Source organism: Octodon degus, unplaced genomic scaffold (assembly GCF_000260255.1).
Source record: "Octodon degus isolate 3935 unplaced genomic scaffold, OctDeg1.0 scaffold00072, whole genome shotgun sequence".
NCBI classification, from domain to species: domain Eukaryota; kingdom Metazoa; phylum Chordata; class Mammalia; order Rodentia; family Octodontidae; genus Octodon; species Octodon degus.
The window spans coordinates 3,795,772-3,800,925 of record NW_004524648.1 but is presented as its reverse complement, the minus strand read 5'-3'; the positions used below and the strand labels follow the sequence as shown (position 1 = coordinate 3,800,925).

General features: G+C 38.5%; 1 protein-coding gene and 1 pseudogene across 1 annotated transcript in view; one reads left to right on the top strand and one right to left on the bottom strand.

The window, feature by feature from the left end:
* Efcab5 (EF-hand calcium binding domain 5) overlaps window positions 1-5,154 on the top strand; it is a 242,731-nt gene that overhangs the window by 124,191 nt on the left and 113,386 nt on the right. The window lies entirely within an intron of this gene.
* Window positions 3,097-3,252, bottom strand: LOC101590214 (annotated as a pseudogene).

Sequence of the window (5,154 nt, the reverse complement as noted above, 5' to 3'; positions counted from 1 at the left end):
AGAAAACAACATACAGTTCAACTAAGACCTTGGAAATTTTTATTTCAAGCTGTCGGAGATGGATATTATAATGAAATAAAGTAATTCTCCTAGTTAAAAAAAAAAATTGTGCTGCTATAAACATAGGTACACAAAAATCATGTTTTCAGTTCCTCCAGGAAAATTCCCAGTAGGGTAATAGCTGGCTTGAATGGGATTTCCAGTCCTAGTTTTTTAAGGAGTCTCCACACTGATTTCCATAATGGTTACACCAGTCTACATTCCCACCAGCGGTGGAGAAGGGTTCCCTTTTCCCCACAGCCTCTCCAACATTTGTTGTTGGTTTATTTCTTTATGATAACCATTCATTCTGGGGTGAGATCATATTGCAGTGTTGTTTTAATTTGCATTTCACAGGTGGCTAGTGATGTGGAGCATTTTTTCACATACTTATTCGCTTCTTTAATTTTGTCCTCTGAGAAGTGTGTGTTCATCTCAGATGCCATTTCTGGATTGGGTCTTTCAATTTAGGGGCCCTAATGTTTTTTAGTTCTTTATGCATTCTACAGAGCAGACCTTTTTCTGAGGGCTCAGAAAAAGTTACGATTTTTTCCAAATTTGTGGGTTGTCTTTTCACTTTTTTGGTAATTTCTTTTGATGTGCAAAAACTTCTCAATAAGAGGTGGTTCCAGTTGTTAATTCTTTTGAGTATTACCTGTGCAATTTGATTTTTGTTCATGAACTCATTGCCTACACCTATGTCTTCAAGAGTCCTTCCTTTCTCTTCCAGGAGATTTAGTGTTTCTGTTTTAATGTTTAGATCTTTAATCCATTTTGACTTTAGCTTAGTGCACAGTGATAGACCTAGGTCAAGTTTTAGTTTTCAGCATGTAGAGAGCCAGTTTTTCCAGCACCATTTGTAAAAGAGGCTATTTTTCTTCCAGTAAGTGTGTTTGGCCCTTTTGTCAAAGATCAGGTTGCTAGTATGTTCATAGAGGCCTCTGCATTTTCTAATCTATTCCATTGATCGCCAGGTCTATTTTGTTGCCAATACCATGCTTATTTTATCACAGTAGCTTTGTAGTGTAATTTTAAGTCAGGAATTGCAATTCTTCCTGCCTTGTCTTTGTTGCCCAGGATTGCCTTTGCAATTGGGTTTGGTTTGCTCTTTCTTTTCTAGATGATGGAGGTGCAGCATTAGGGTGTTTATTTCTGTTCATTCTGTTTTCCTAATTTGTGAGTTCATAGCTATACATTTCCCTCTGAGAACTGCTTTCATCGCATACCATAAATTCCGATAAGTTGTGCTTGAATTTTCATTGAATTGTACATATTGTTGAATTTCTTGTTTAATTTCATCTGTGACTCATTGATTGCTGAGTAGGGTGTTATTTAATTTCCATGTATTTTGCGGGAGGTTTCTGGTTTCTTTTGCCATTTATTTCCAGTTTCATTACACTGTGGTCAGATAATATGCACGGGATAATTTCTGTTTTCTTGCATATACTTAAGCATAACCTATGGACTAGTATGTGGTCTGTTTTAGAAAATGACCCGTGTGCAGCTGAGAAAAATGTGTATTCAGCTGTGGTTGGATGGAACACTCTGCATATGTCCACCAAGCTCATTTGTTCCAAGCTCTGGTTCAGTTCTGCTACTTCTTTGCTAATTTTTTGTCTGGTAAACCTAACTTTTTGGGATTAAGGAGTGTTAAGGTCTCCTATTAAGATTGTGGTATTGGATATTAGATTTTTCATGTCCATTAAGATTTGTCTTAAATAGTTGTATGCTCCCGTGTTTGGTGCATACATGTTTATGAGTGTTACCTCTTCCTCTTGTATTTTTCCCCTAACCAGTATATAGTGGCCTTCTTTATTTCATTTGATCATTCTTGGTTTGAATTTGAGACTGTCTGAGAATAGGATTGCTACCCCTGCTTTTTTCTGAGGTGCTGGGGCATGTAGTATTGTTTTCTAACCTTTGACTTTCAGCGTATGAATGTCTTTAGGAGTTAAATGTGTTTCTTGTATACAGCATATTGTTGGATTTTGTTTCCTAATCCACTGTGCCAGTCTATTTCTCTTAATTGGTGAATTGAGTCCATTTACATTGATGGTCATAATTGAGATGTGTTGACTTACGATTGACATGTTATTTTCCTGCTGTTTACTCCTTTTTGTCCTGTTTTTAATTGTTTGCCCTATTTAGTGGGTTCCTTCTGATCTCATTCATGGAGTTCTGATAATTTTGGTCCCTCTCTAGAACATCTTTCAGGAGCCTGTGTAGGGTTGGCTTTGTCATCATGAAATTCTTTAGCTGTTCTTTGTCATGGAAGTATTTTACTTCTCCATCAAACTTGAAAGAGAGTTTTGCAGAGCATAATAGTCTGGGCTGGAATTTGTTTTCATAGAGGACTTGGAGTACTCTGCTCCATGCTCTTCTTGCCTTCATGGTTTGAGAAGAGAAGTTGGCCATAATTCTGATGAGTTTTCCTTTGAATATGAGCTGCTTCTTTTCTATAGTGGCTTTCAGTATATGATTCTTTTGCTGTATTTCTGAGATCTTGATTATTGTATGTGTAGTTTTAATTGGGTTGATATTATTTGGAGTTTTATGTGCCTTGGTTACCCGAGTGTCTGATTGTTTCCCCATATTTGGGAAATTTTCTGCTATGAATTCTGCCCATATTCTTTTTATGTGGTTTGTGTTGCCTTCTTTTTTCTCATTGATGCCTATTAGTCTTATGTCGTTCATCTTTGCATCATCTTGCAGCTGTTGAATTATTATTTCCTAGATCCTCGTTGTTTTTAAGAGATCTTTCCTTACCTTTTCACTAGCTGCAATGGTGTCTTCAATGTCTGGGAGTTTATCTTCACTTTCATTCAAATGGTTTTGTCAACTTTTTAATTTCTTCTTTTTTTAAGGTTTCAAAAATTTATTGACTTAATAGTACTGATCACAGAAAAAAGAAATAAGATTCCTGCTTAAGTATATTCCACTGTCTGGGCAATGGTTATTTTTAAAACTTTATTCAGTATTGTCTTGACCATGATTAAAAGATGACATTGTCTTGTGACCTTTCAGAGGGTAAATGGGTCACAGCTCATGTGCAACTCCTTACAGTCCTAGCTTGATCCTCCTCCAGTGTCTCCTCTTGGAGTTGTACCTGATTTTATTACCTGTCTTCATATGAATCCACTGAGGAACGGGGCGATTCTACTTTTGTTTCTTGGCCAGGAATCGTTTGATTCTGAAAGTCTTGTGAGAAGACATGGTGCGGGTAGGAGGCAAGAGCACGCATTTGATGGTGGACTGAAGCAAAAGAAGCTGTTTTTAATTTCTTGTATATCTCTTTGAATCTACTTCATGCATTGTATTTCTTTCCTACATTGCTAACTCAAATTTTTCATCATTTTGTGTTCTCTATTTTTTTAATCAGTGTCATCTTTAGAAACATTTAATAATTTTTATTATAGTTATCATCTTTTTTAACCTGGGAGATTATTTCTGAACTGACTCCTTCTATATCATTCTGCAGTTGTTTCTCTGCTTTAGTTGCTATTATTTCAGAGATTTCAGGTGTGTGTCTTCCAATTTCTTCTATACTGATGCCTCCTGGGTTTGTTCTGGGTGAGCTCAGTGTCTGAGATTGCATTTTGCTCCTTCTTTTTTCTCATTTTTTATTTCAGAGAGAACTCTTCATTTTGACTTCTGTGAAACCTTTTTGTGAAAGTTTGATAGCTGCTGGCTATGTCACTGCAGTCAGAGCCTCTTTGTGAAGAGTCAGTCTTTTAGATATCTCTCCTGTGTTAGAGATTCTTGTTTTGTGTGTGTCCCAAGATTTTGCCTTCTCTACTGATTGAAATTGATTTATTGATTTCTGTTTGGTGCTGTCCTCCATCCTTCGGTGTAGGGCTTTGGTGAGGTTATTACCCAAGCACCTCCTGATATTATTATCCAAGGGTGAACATGTGGTTCAGGCAGATATGGTTTTCTATTTACAGTAGTACAATTAGCAATACTAATAACAGCTAGTGAAACTTAGAAATTGACTAACTTTTATAACTAATGGGTTTGGACTTTAGACCATAGGAGCAAATATTATAGCTGTATAACAAAGCAGATCTTAAATTGGGAATTTGTATTTGAATTAGTTCCCTGAGTTCTGTCTGGGCACCTCCCCTTCATGCACCTGGAGTCTTCCAGGAAGACAGTTCACCTCAGTTATCTGCTGCCATCTCTGTGCAGTGAGGATGCTCCTGTAGGTCTAGGCCTTGGTCTGGGCTCAGCTGGGCCCAGCAGTTCATTCTCAGCTCACTGGATCTAGACGTACTGAACTCAAATTCAATGGGATGGACCTCGCTTGGGTTTGGTTGCTGTGTTCAGCTCCTTCCAGCTGAGCCCCGTCCAAGTGGACAACCCCACTAGCTGCTGGTCCTGTGTGCAGACTTTGTATCCTGCCACACTACTGAATTTGGTTATTAAATATACAAGTCTCTTGGTGGAGTTTTTGGGGTCTTCTATGTAGAGTATCCTGTCATCTGTAAATAATGATAATCTCATTTCTTACTTTCTAATCATTTTTTCTCTCTCATATCTAATTACTCTGGCTAATGTTTCCAGAACTATGTTGAACAGAAGTAGTGATAGTGGTCATGTTTGTCTTCTTCCTAATTTTAATGTGAAGGCTTTCAACTTTTGCCCATTTAGTATTTTGTTCGATATTGGTTTGTCATAGATGACTTTTATCAGGTTGATATAAAGACTATACATTTTGATTTTCTGTAGGGCTTTTATCATTAATGAGTGTTGGATTTCGTCAAAATCTTTTTCTGCATCAATTGAGATGATGTAATTTTTCTCTTCTCTTTTGCTGATTTGCTGTATTATATTTATGGATTTGCATGTATTAAACCATCCCGGGGCTGGAGAGATGGTTCAGTGGTCTAAAGCACCTAATTAGCCTGCTACCCTGTGCCGGCGGGACCAGTCCCAGCCCAGGCGCAGCATGGGCCGGACCCTCTCCCAGCCCCTTGGGCCGCCCCACACCACTCTGCCTTACCTCCCCCCCCTCCCGCCAAGTAGGAATTTCTGCCGACTTCCGGGAACCCCCAGACCCAGTCCTAGCCCAGGTCCGGTGAGTGTGTGGAGAGCTTCCTGCTACCTGCGCCGGCG